The sequence below is a fragment of the Euprymna scolopes genome, chromosome 38, assembly GCF_053919585.1.
Source record: "Euprymna scolopes isolate OS-2025 chromosome 38, ASM5391958v1, whole genome shotgun sequence".
Classification (NCBI taxonomy): Eukaryota; Metazoa; Mollusca; class Cephalopoda; order Sepiida; family Sepiolidae; genus Euprymna; species Euprymna scolopes.
The window spans coordinates 21,474,252-21,488,863 of NC_136519.1; positions in this window are offsets into that span (position 1 = coordinate 21,474,252).

The following is a 14,612-nucleotide window of genomic DNA, read 5'->3' on the forward strand; positions in this document are numbered from 1 at the left end:
TTGAATAGTTTATTTATTATTTATTTCATCCGAATTAACAATTTACTGGACATTCCATTTAAACCTATTGTTCTTTAAAACTTATGTCCAGGGTTCGATTTCTGCTTTCTCTTATTTCCATTTTAACTAATCTCTCTATTTTTATACTTACATGAACAGGGGACAGCCCTTATCATGTAACAATATGTCAGGCGCAAAACTGCAATTCAGTGGGATGAGATCGACAACATCGTTCTGTTCTCGGCCACACTTTTCTCACGTTTTATGCGACTGCTGAGCCGTGCTTGTTTCAGTGTTGGAAGTAAAACTCTGCAATATTGGCGGTTGACGTATAGCTGCGGCAAACGGGTGCGATTTCTGAGTTTATATAAATGTGTCTATGTATGTCTCGTGTATATAAGGTATACGCGTTTCTGTAATCGATGATCGTGTATCGTCTAGTGGTTAGAATTATAAGGACAGTTACTTTTCTTTGTACATAGGGTGTTTTTCTATGTGTATGTGAGTGTTTTCACATATTCACGAGAATAACGAACGGGACAGTAAACTGTATAGTCTTTAACAATGACGAATAACACCTTTGTCTGCTTGACACCCGACATCATCACATACCTTATTCATTCTCTCTCTCTCTCTCTCTCTCTCTCTCTCTCTCTTCTTTAGCTGAAGGCACCTGAAATTAAAGCATCGTCTTTTAAATAGAACACCCAAAACACCGAGCTATCATTTCCAGATCTGTATTTCCTAATGTTCCACGTCTTGCAGCTTTTAATCTTCTCCCTTGCATTTCCCTTAGTTTATCCATAGATGCTTCCATCGGGCCACAGAGACAACTCTTGTCCGCTAACTAACCCAGTGGCTAGCTATTACACAACCCGTCTATTCGACTTCCCGTTACAGACTAACTTCTAATTTTCATTTCTCCTGGCTTACGTGTCTCTTACGTCAGCCAAAGTGGACAATCTTGTTTATCACGTAAGCCCCATCGTTGTTTATTAAACCAAATTCCAAACTAGCTTAGTGTTTGCTTTTCCTCTATTCATAACATTTTTTTTCCTGAGCTCAAGTTAAATATTTTAACATTCTTTTCTTTTAAAACATTTTTTCTGAATATCTTTTTAACCTAATCAATTTAACAATTAATCACAATAATCGTTCTGACCCTCGGCACTTCCCGCCACAGCATAACGCAGATACTACGCTATGATCACAGCCAAAGGGTCACAATATGACACCTGCAGATCTGATAATCCTGAGACACAATCTTCGTTAGCTGAATTGCACCCCCCCGCCAAGTCTGACCCTTCCTTACTATGGTCAGGGGAGGCGGTGGCAACGTGGTAGTGTCAGAGATAGTCAACTAATATGGTTCTGATGTAAATCCAAGAGGAACTAACACCAGGATTCATCGTTCTCTTGTCGTCTTGTAACAGTGCGGACGCGCGTATGGCGGCTGTTTTCAAATGTCGAGCCATGTGCGAGGTAACGTTGCGGCAAGGAAGAAAAGTAAAATATATGAAGAGAAGAATGTGCGTGCATCACGTTCGAGAAGATCACGATCACGTTAGAGACGTTGGTGAAGTCGCGTGGAGAATGAGAAATAAATGTCTGTTTTTAAACCCAACACAGCGAGTTGAAGTTCTTTCCTGTTCATTGCAATACACTACTGTTGTATTTTTCAATAATGGTTCATATCATCAGAGGATATGAAATGCAATTAGCAAAATATTTTGCTTTTCAGCACATATATTAAACATGTTATTTAACAGTTATTTAGCTGGTACTTTAAAAGTCATACAAAAAGGATATGATACAACCTGCGCTGTCCATTATCAGAATGAGTTCAATAGTTTCCGGGATATTATTGCCAGGTCGGACGAGTAGTGATCCAAAGGGAAAATCAGATGTGATCGAGTAATATTGCTATATGTGTGTGAACGTGTGTAACGTTACCGTCTCTGCCTCTGTGTATGGCCAACAAAACTGTGTTAGACACAGTGGAGAAATTCCATGGAATAACGTTGAGCATCTTCTAGGCCAAACTTTCCCTGACTTCGTATGCAACCACTGGGCATTGCTGGATCAGACGGATCTAAAAAAAAAAAAAAAAAGATCGGAGGTGACATCGGCCGAAACGTTGCGAGAATAACCACCAAGATGAGAATAGTAGTCCGAATAATCCAAATAATATTTCTTCCCCGAACAGCTAGACTTTGGAATTCCCTTCCTGCTGCCTGATTCACTGGCTGTACTGATATGTAGAAGTTTAAATGTAACGTAAACAAATATCTCGTTAATCTTTCTTAGACATGCCAAACAGTAGCCCCATACGCCCAAGTGGCGATATGCTTTGTAAGGGGTGAACATGAGTAAAAACAAAAAATACAAGTAAATTATATATATATATATATATATATTATATGTATATATATATATATTTTATATATATATATATTATATTATTTTATTATATATATATATATATATTTTATTTTATATGTATATTATTTTATTTTATATATATATATATATATATATATATTACTACTTCATTTACTCACATGAAATTAATATACAAAAGTATAAATTTATGCGTAAACTTTAAGTATTTACTTCAAAAGTGCTCAATACGTAGGTAGAGCTAGTTAGTAAGTTATAAAATATATATGGCGATTAAGCTACACTGAATATTCCGCGTTTCATCCACTCTATGATTCCATAAGCCTGAAGAATCTTAGAGTGGATGAAACCCAGAATATTTAGTGCAGCTTAATCGCCATATATATATATATATATATATATATATATATATATATATATATATATATATATATATATATATAAAGCTGAATGTGTGTGTGTATGTGGTCACGATTAGGAGCCTATATGGTTGACTATTTTAAAAAGCTGATTATATATAATGATAGAAGATGTATCGAGGCACAGGAATGGGTATGTTTGATCCTGCAGAACGGTGGTTCATAAAAATTGTGGGGTCTGCGTTCGCGCCTGGTCCACAAAGTATAGAAATAACAAATTTAAAAATTAAAAGAAAACGTTTACAAATGTTTTTGATATAGATGTACATAAGAATACTTTGATAAGTATGTTTTAACTTAAATAGGGATGATATAATAAAATTGTGGGTTCTGCGTTCGCGCCTGGTCCACAAAGTATAGAAATAACAAATTTAAAAATTAAAAGAAAACGTTTACATGTGTTTTTTATATAGATGTACATAAGAATACTTTGATAAGTATGTTTTAACTTAAATAGGGATGGTATAATAAAATTGTTGGGTCGGCGTTCGCGCCTGGCCTCCATAGAATGGAAATAGGCACAAAATTTAATAAAGACTTTTCGTATCTATCTGCGTAAGTATACTTTGATAATTATGTTTCAATTTAAAGAAATAAGGTATAATAAAATTATGGGGTGTTCGTTCGTGCCTGACCTCCATAGAATGGAAATATGTCACGAAGTTTAACAAGGTTTTTTTAATATAGATCCACAGAATATTGTGATAAGTGTTTCAGTGTGAACATGTATCGTATAATAAACTATGGGGGTTATCTATTTTCTTTTTATTTTCATCATATTTTGCTTTGGTTTTGATACTCACAAATTCGAAGCTATCTCTTTACAACCCTTCCTTTTCATAACCTATCACACTTTAATAAATCAGAGTCCATTTTCTGTAGACTGTTTTTGAACCCAGTCAACGACGGGTACTTTTGCTAGTATATATATATATATATATATATATATATATATATATATATATATATATATATATATATATATAAACCGATACATATAACTGGCTTCATATAAATATGGACTAAATCTTTTTGTTTGTTAAAAGCAGGGAAAAAGTTATAACCCGTTGATGTAAATTACTATTACTCCTTATTTATCCCTAACTGTGCATTGAACGGATACCATAATACTTGGCTTATTGTACCTTATCATAACAAAAGTCTATGCAAAATTCTTATTAGATCAAACCAGTAGTTTCCGAGAAAATCTGTGGAACAAATGTTGTATTGTGGTGAGTGATCCCTATTAATCTTTACTAACCCCTAATTTTTCATCGAACGGATGCGATAATACTTAGTTCGCTGCTATTTATAACTAGGGATATGAAAAGAGAATATTCTTTTCGTTGTTTTGACTCTCGAGTATATATCCGACACAGTTAATCCACATCACTCTATCTAAAAACATAAAAGATATTAACGGATATATACTCGAGAGTGAAAATAATGAAAAGAATATTCACTTGCCATAGCCCTACTTATAACAACGGTCTATGCCAAATTACAGCGAGATCGACTCGGTAGTTTTTAAGAAAAAGTTTAACAGACAGACAGACAAACAAAGAGAAATATAATATAGAGGATTATTACATACTAGCATTTCAGCCCGGCGTTTCTCGGGTGTTTGGAAGTGTATGTTGAGCAAAAAGAAGAAAAAAAACAAAAACAAAAAAAAAACGTGAATTTTTAAAAACTTTGACCTCTATTATGACCCCTTAACATTTATTGCTTTGTGCTCAAATCAAGTTATAAAGTTAGATCCACGTCCAAGGAAACTATATCTAAAATTTCAAATGTTTAGTCCCAGAATTGTCGGAGGAGTTTGGTAGCCAAATTTTAGGCTGAAAATTGATTCCAAAGACTTTCCCAAATCTCAGTACCCGGTATATCAAATTTCGAGTCTATAAACTAAAAATTGACAGAGTTATTGTGTGAGAAAATGCACACAGACACACACACCGATAGACACACAAACACGTTCACTTTTATATATATAATAGATAATAATATATGATATAATTATGACTATATCTATATATCTATAAAAGTGAACGTGTCTGTGTGTCTATGTGTCTGTCTGTATGTATGTCTGTGTGTGTGTACATTTCCCTACGCAATAACTTTGTCAATTTTTAGTCTAAAACTCGAAATTTATAACTTGATTTAAGCCCAAAACAATAAATGTTAAGGGGTCATAATAGGGGTAAAAGTTTAAAAAAATTGACCGTTTTTTTTTATTTGTTTTTTTTTTTTTTTTTGCTCAGCATACACCTCCAAACACCCGGGCAACGCCGGGCACCCATGCTAGTAATCTATGTATCTATAAAAGTGAACGTGTCTGTGTCTGTGTACATTTCCCTACGCAATAACTCTGTCAATTTTTAGTCTACAGACTCGACATTTGATATACAGGGTACTGAGATTTGGGAAAATCTTTGTAATCCGTTTTCGGCCAGAAATTTGGCTGTTAAGGACTCAAAGTTCAACGATTTGACCTTTGAGAACTCCACCAAACTCCTCCGACAATTTTGGGTCTAAACACTTGAAATTTTAGATATAGGTTCGTTGGACATTGCTCTAACTTAATAACTTGATTTGAACCCAAAATAATAAATATTAAGGAGCTATAATAGAGGTCAAAGTTAAAAAAATTTACCTTTTTTTTTTTGGCTCAATATACACCTCCAAACGCCGGGCTGAAATGCTAGTATATTATATAGTTATAATATCAGAGTCAGTTTACTAATTCTATTATATATTAAATGCGTTTCAAAACAAAATAATAAACGAAACGGATGAAAACAGATCCCGGAGCACATCATGAAAAATGTGGAAGAATATTGGCTAACCTAATAATTAGATGAGTTTCGTCAATCGACTTTAGTGTATATCGTTTGAAAAGTAATATCCCCAGAACTAATCATGGCAATCCAATTAAACATTGTTGCGATTCTAACGTTTATGCTTGGACGCTTAAATCTCTTGACGCCACAATCGCTTCATTGAGTCTACTCTTCAAAATGAAAAGGATTTGTAAGTGACCGCGATCGCACTTGTCATACGGTCCGCGAAATATTGTCTGGTCGGGAACGATGGAAACTTTTACTTATTGGCACGGTCGATTGATGACTGGTGCCATAATGGTCACGTTCTTTGAAATTCTAAGAATGACACTTGAGTCTTTGATTTGGTTTCTGTTTATTGGCACAGGCCTCGCAAGCGGTGCCGAGATCAGAGCCAAAAATGTCCTTCAGATGATAGATGTATCTTGGCAGAAAGGGAATAAGCTAATGGGTATAGGATTTAAGGACAAAAAATAAGATTCTATCGAAGAATTGAAGAATTTGGGTTGAAGAGTTCTTTGGTATGGTTCAAAGAAAGTGTCCTATGGAGATAAGGAGAAGGATAGAAATAAGAGAGGAGGGAAGAGAAACGAAAAGAGTGAGATATAAAGGAAAGAGAAATGTAAAGAGAGAGGTGGAAGAGAAATGGAAAGATCTTGAGAGAGGGAGAGTGAAATTGAAATTAGTAAAAAGAGAAATAGAGAAGAGAGACGCGAAAGAAAAGTAAGAAGGAAGAGAGATAGGTGAAGAGAAAGGGAAAGAGAGGACGAGATAAAAATAGGAAAGAAAAGGAGAAAGAGAAATTAAAAAATGGAGAGAGAAAGAAATGGGGAAGGGGGAGAGAGAGAGAGGAGATAGAAAAATGGAGATAAGGAGGGAGGAGGGAGAGAAATGAAAAGAGGAATAGACGGTCGGGAAAGAGCGGGGGAGAAAGAAGGAAAAGTTTGTTTTTTTTAATTCAATTTTCACCCCCAAACAAGGCACAGTGCCACTTTGATGTAATGGGCTACTATTTGGGACATAATTGCAGGAATACTATGTAGGGAGTTGAGCAGCAAGATGTCTGTTTATATTACATTTGAACTTCTGCATGTCAGCACAATCGCGGAAACAGGAACCCGAAAGGGAATTCCCAAGTCTAGCAGTCCTGAGAAAAAACTATTAGATGGTTCTTTCTTATTCCCCCTTTCTACCTCTTCTTCTTCTTCTTCTTCTTCTTCTTCTAGTACTACTACTTCTACTACTGCTACTTTTTCTCGCTTCTTCTACAATTACTTTTTCTCTATTTTTCTTTTTCCTTTTCTTTTTCTCTCTTCCTCTTTACAATTTTACAATGGCTGCTGTTTTACGCTATAGTTTTTGCCTTCTGTTCTTTTCTTCTCTAGCTTTGCAAGAATTTCTGTTCTGACCTAATGTTATTTTTCTTCTTTATTTTTTTTATTGATTTAGTCTAAAGATCGACTATTATTTTCCGCTCTCACTTCCGCCAGTAGCAAATGAAAACACTTGAAATATCAGTGAATCATTGAAATGATGTATACATTTATATATAATATTTTACAAAAAATGTGGAACTAGTTAGATATTAATGTGGCGAATTTCATTAAAATATAAAAATTTCGAATGTACCATATTAGCAGTTTAGCCCGGTTTTTACTCGGGCCCTATCTTAACTTTATGTATGTATGTATGTATGTATGTATGTCTGTATATATGTATGTATATAGTGTGTCAGGTCATGTCATATGCTACTGGTACCATGTAACCCAGTACTACCTGCCTCATGGTCGGGTCACCGGCGACTAAACTGGTTCCCCCACCAGACTTGTTTGGTGAGGAGGGCGGCTAGTCTCCCTGAAGGATTAAAAACAAGACCTTCCAAAGGGCGAATGAACTCTTTTTCTGGGTCAACGGCCAACTAGCACCGTGTATATTTGTGTGTGTGTGTGTGTGTGTGTGTGTGTGTGTGTGTGTATTGGGGTGGAAAGGGCTCCCGTAAGCCGTTGTGAAGGCAACCTTTCTAGGAGAAGCAAATCTCTGATTTAAAAAACCATAAATCGGAAGACCATTACCCGCATTAAGCTGGTCTGCAGTTTAATTTATTGCTGGCTATCTTGCTCTTGTTTGCTGCGAATTTCAGTAAAATATAAAAATTCCGAATGTACCATACTAGCAGTTTAGCCCGGTTTTTGCTCGGGCCCTATCTACTGTTCATAACTTTATGTATGTATGTATATATATATATATATATATATATATATATATATATATATATATATATATATATATATATATTAAAAAGTTTGACATGTCCAGGTAACCTACATCTAAAATTTCAAGTGTTTAGACACAAAATTGGCGGAGGAGTTTGGTAGAGTCTGCAAAGGTCAACTCTTTCAACTTTGACCTCTTGGCAGGCAAAATTTCGCCCAAAAACTGATTAAAAAGCTTGTTGAATCTCTAAATACTCATTATGCAAAATTTCAAATGTTTAGACCCAAAATTGGCTGAATAGTTTGCTAGAGACCTCAAAGGTCAAATCCGTTCGTGTAAGTGAGCGGTATAACACGTCAAAACTTCCCTTATTCCAAGGCGGGTTATCCTTCTAAATTTGGTAGTTCTAGTGGGGTCCCATTTTATCATACCCATTTCAGTTCCTTGATAACTTTTAGTATAATAGCAAATCAGAGCCTATTTGTGAACAGACAGACGTCGATATATATATATATATATATATATATATATATATATATATATATATATATATATATATATATATAATAAAATATGCATTTAGTGCTCTTGAAAGCCAAATACAACGTATAATTAGGAAAATAAACAAATATTTTACTTGTTTGAAATTTATCACAAATATATTTCAGAGGTAGACTCCATCTTCAGTGTGTTGTTTCTTTTTTTTCTTCTTCCTTGCCATGTTGTAAATTTGGAGAAAGTAGTCTGTTTGTAAAGAGCCGCGCGTTGTTTCTAGCGGTTGTATTTTGAAATGTTTGAACTGTGCGTAGGCAACGCGAGAATAACGTCAAAGAATGGGAGTTCATATAGAAACGTTTTAATTTGAATAAAATACTTGTTTGAAATTTATCACAAATATATTTCAGAGGTAGACTCCATCTTCAGTGTGTTGTTTCTTTTTTTCTTTTCTTCTTCCTTGCCATGGCAAGTAAAATATTTGTTTATTTTCCGAATATTACGTTGTATTTTGGCTTTCAAGCGCACTTGATGCGTATTTTATTTTATTCAAATTAAAACGTTTCTATATGAACTCTCATTCCTTCACACACACACACACACACACACACACACACACACACACATATATATATATATATATATATATATATATGTATATATATATACATACTAGCAAAAGGAGCCGTCGTTGACTTGGTTCAAAAACAGCCTACAGAAAATGGACTCTGATTTATTAAAGTGTGATACGTTATGAAAAGGAAGGGTTGTAAAGAGATAGCTTCGAATTTGTGGGTATCAAAACCAAAGCAAAATGTGATTAAAGTAAAAATAAAATAGATAAACCCAATAGTTTATTATACCATACCTGTTCACACTGAAACACTTATCAAAATATTCTGTGGATCTATATTAAAAAACATTGTTAAACTTTGTGACATATTTCCATTCTATGGAGGTCAGGCACGAACGAACACCCCTTAATTTTATTATACCTTATTTCTTTAAACTGAAACATAATTATCAAAGTATACTTATACAGATAGATATGAAAAGTCTTTATTAAAGTTTGTGCCTATTTCCATTCTATGGAGGTCAGGCGCGAACGAAGACAACACAGTTTTATTATACCATCATTATTTAAGTTAAAACATACTTATCAAACTATTATTATGCGCATCTATATCAGAAACACCTGTAAACGTTTTTTTTTAATTTTTTATTTTTTATTTCCATACTTTGTTGACCAGGCGCGAAGGCAGACCCCACAATTTTAATGAACCACCGTTCTGCCAGATCAAACGTACCCATTCCTGTATCTCGATACATCTTCTATCATTATATGTAATCAGTTTTTTTTAAATAGTCAACCATATAGGATCCTAATCGTGACCAGACACACACATACACACAAAGAGAGACATTCAGCTTTATATATATATATATATATATATATATATATATATATATATATATATATATATATATATACAAAGATTTGTGGTCATCCAAGTGAAAATTGCCTGTTTTCCCTGCAACTGGTAAGGATTATCGTGAGAAATCTGAGTGCGTAGGAAATCATAATAGTTATATTTAGTCAACATTTGCGCTGGAAAATCTGTAATTTTAATGGAAACAAAACTGCAAATACTCGGTATGAACAGCAGTTACTAAATATAGCAGTTGTATGAATTTTTCGAGAAATTACTATAAGCACAAACAGAAATAAACAAAGGTAAGAATCCAAGCGCGGTGATCACAACATCACAAGACAAAGATTTTGAAAGTAATATCAAATTAATAATTCCATAGTGTTTGATTTGTTTTACGGCATATAAACCCCTTTTTGGTTATTTGATACTAAATGCAATCGTCTTGGGAGAACCTTTTGTGATTCACGTTATTAATATTTTCGATTATGCATTCATGCTGTTTAATTTGGTTGTTTTGTTTTATGGCATATAAACTGAATTTAATTATTTGATGTCGAATCTAGTCATTGTATAAGGTTGTGACTCTTTGGCTGTGATCACAGCGTAGTATTTGGGTTAACGCTGGCAGGCAGTGCTAAGGGTCAAAACATTACTATTATTAATTGACCAAAGCGACTAGTATGGTTAGAAAAATTTAAAAAAAAAACAATTAGACTGGAAGCTGAAATAATAAAAAGAGCAACAAAGTAATGTTAACTTGGAAAATAAAAGTAAACCAAGTTTTAGAGGAATTTTAGTTTGCACAAACGAAATAACTAGATTAAGGCTTACGTTAGCGTTGTGGTTTCAGACACGTGATGATGACGTCATGATACGTAGATTTGAGTAAATTTTAATCAATCGTTAACTGAACTTGGGGAAAAACGGATGACTCAAGAGAGTGTTGTCCTTCCTCATGACGCGGGGAGCGGCGTCTTTTGAGAGAGCCAATGTAATCTATGAGGATGCCGACCGGTATCCAGAGAATAAATGTTTTATATATAAACCAGCTATGTGTTGTATTTGTCTATAATTGTTGAAACGAACTATTTTGTCTACAACTGTACGTCCACGTCAATCGTTTCATGTTAGAAATATTGCATAAATGTAAAATATACACAGTAGATAATTCACTAAATGATACAATATATATATATATATATATATATATATATATAAAAGTGAAAGTGTCTGTGTGCCTCTCTGTGTGTATGTGTGTCTGTGTGTGTACATTTCCCTACGCAATAACTCTGTAACTCTGTCAATTTTAAGTCTACAGACTCGAAATTTGATATACAGCGTATTGAGATTTGGGAAAATCTATGTGATCGGTTTTCGGACAGAAATTTGGCGATTAAGATCTCAAAGTCAACGATTTGACCTTTAAGAACTCTACCAAACTTCCCTGACAATTTTGGATCTACACACTTGAAATTTTAGATATAGGTTCGTTGGACATGGATCGACTTAACTTGATTTGAGCCCAAAACAATCAATTTTAGGGGGTCATAATGGGGGTAAAATTTAAAAAAAAAGACCGTTTTTTTTTTTGCTCAGCACACCTCAAAACACCCAGGCAACGCCGGGCCCCCATGCTAGTATTGCATAAATGTAAAATACACACAGTAAACAATTCAATAAATGATACAATATATATATATATATATATATATATATATATATATATATATATATATATATATACTAGCTGTACCCGGCCACGCGTTGCTGTGGCTCAGTTTGTTAAATTGGAACACATTCCTCAAGAAAAACTGCATTTTGTTCGTTCATTTACTTTTATTATTTTTTGCAATTTTTTTAATCAATAAAAGTTATTTTTTTCCCCCAAAAAAAGATTCATTTTTTACCATAAATTGTTAGGTGAAAGTTTTTTTTTCAGGAAACTTGCACTTTTTTTTTTTAAGAAATTTGGCAGTAAACGTTTCTCTTTGAAAACGGAATTTTTATTATAAAAAGAACAGCTGAATGCTTTACATGAACACTGTAAATAGTTATGTGAATGCAGAGAAAAGTTTGATTCTTTTTTTCAAGAGAATGTACAAATTATTTTTTTTAACAGATGTTCAGAAAATAAACAGAAAAATACTTCCATCATTAATTATGCAGAAAAATAAATAAAATGTTGATTTAGTGTTTCAACATTATGCTTATAAATTACGATAAAACTTGCTGAGTATACGCTGTTTTACGGTTGTGTAAAAATGGAACGGAAACTTAAATTTCGCTTTGTTTTAATCTTTCTTAATTTTTTAATTGTGTCCCCCAAATGAATATAATCAAAACAGTAACATATAACAATTCTACTTTATGTATATAAAACACCAAAAATTAAAAAAAAAAAATTTAAAAAAAGTTAATAACGAAAGGGAAATAATTCCATTTTTAAACGAAAAAGTCAGTTTGGTATATCTTTTTGTTATTTTTTTACATAAGTCCAGCTTACCATTCACATTGGAAATGTCGACATTTATAGGTTGTCGGGTACGTTTACAACGAATAAACACTCCAGTCTAGTAGATGTATCAGAATTTATATATATATATATATATATATATATATATATATATATATATATATATATATATATATATATAGCATTTGTAGGTGTATCAGAATTTTTGTAGGAATTTTTGACACCCCTAACACGAAACTGCGAATAAAATAAAAAAAAAACTCGTAATTTCTCTTTTAAAAGTGGGTTGTTTATTTTCTTTATGGATTATACTTTCAAAATAAACTATTAAAGTTGTTTTAAAAGTAATAGTAATATTTTTCTTATTTTTTAAAAAACAGTAATGAATTTTACGAACTCAATATTTTTCAATTTTTAAACTTTAAAAATCTATCAAAATTTTTCTATTGATTCTATTTTTACGATATTTTCAGGATCAATGTGAAATTTTATGCTCTTTTACATAAACTGAATATAATATTTTAGACAAACTTTTTTTTTAATTCGCCCCACCCCCATTTTCAAGTGTCTATTAAAAAGTAAATAATTAATTTACTCACCAAAGTTTTATATATCACAAATTGAAGAGAAAAGGTCAATAAATAATGTATTCAAATTTAAAACAAAAAAGTAGTGTTTTTTTTTAGAAATTTACCTGTAAAGTTCGAAGTTTTTTTTTAAACCACGTTGTTTGTTTTTTCTTTTGTTTTTTTTTAATGAAACCTTGGTCCTTGCTCCTTTAATTGAAAAAAAATTAGGGCTTGAATTACATTTTTTGAGTAGTTATAAGCTTGGAAAGACAGGGGGTCGAATAATTCACGCCTCCCATTTTGAAATGTCTATTAAAAAGTAAATAATTAATTTACTCACCAAAGTGTTATATATCTCAAATTGAAGAGAAAAGGTCAATAAATAATATATTCAAATTTAAAACAAAAAAAGTAGTGTTTTTAGAAATTTACCTGTAAAGTCCGAAGTTTAAAACCTTAAAAAAAACATATTGTTTGCTTTTTTTTACGAAACCTTGGTCCTTGCTCTTTTAATTGAAAAAAAAAAAAAAGGGCTTGAGTTACATTTTTCGAGGAGTTATAAGCTTGGAAAGACAGGGTAGAATTATTCACTATTTTTCACGAAATTTCTGACACACCTACCAATCTACCCATGTTAGAACGGCTTTCGGAATAGACACCCCTAAACTTGCCAGCATACCCGAAAAGCTATAAAAGTTGACGTGTCGAATGTGAACGATGAGTTGGACGTAATGTAAAAATGTACCGAATTTAAAAGGGAACGAAATTCAAATTTCCGTTCCATGTTTACAACAACCGTAAAGCAGGGCATTCTATGCAAATTTTACATAACTTACTGTATTTATGCTATTTTTTTAAGCAAAAAAAATATTTAGGTTTGGCTATAAATTCCTAAACTCATTTCACCCTAAACAATTTAGGTGACTGATATAGGAACCCAAATGTAATCTTTAATTTCCTGAATAGTATGTGAGAAATTCATTTTTTTTCGAGTTATATCGAATTCATTAATACGGACTTTAGGGGCTTTTTTCGTAATGTTCCTGTAAAAATTATTTTTTATTGTTACAAATTACGATGCTTTATTTATATAAAAAATGCAAAAATAAATTCTTGCATTTTTTATTTACTACTGAAAACCATAACTTTAGTAAAGGTATTTTTTGTTTAAACAAAATAAAACATTTTCACTAAGAGTTAAGTAAAAATAATTAGTTCATTATATTCTACGATCATTATATCATAAATACTGAAATTTTCATTAAAATTGGTTAATTTCCTGATTTTTAGTGAATTTTTAAGTAAAGGGAGAGTAAAAATGTTTATACACTTTGAACGTCGTCATTCATTTTCTCTGTGCCTACCATTTTTCGATGAATATTTGATAGGAAAGCGACCACGTGTGGTTAATTTAAATTAAATTTCAATCACATGATTACATTATCAATAATCATGTGATTAAACCCATTGAAAATTTACCGATATTGTAAACACATTCTGTGTAGTGGTGAGACCAAAATATTCTTTACATGCAGTGTTGGCTCCTGAGATTTAAAAAAAAACGCGAGATCAGGAGAAAGAAATCTCCAGAAAATCGCTAGATTTTTAACTTTTATCATCTGAAATTTTCAAAAATCGCTAATTCACCCCTCCCCAAAACTCCATAATTTAACTTCCTACCATAAAAAATTATAAATATAGTATATTCAATATATAAAATGTTCCGTGTTTTCTTACTATATGTTTCTGGAATTATATTGAAACGG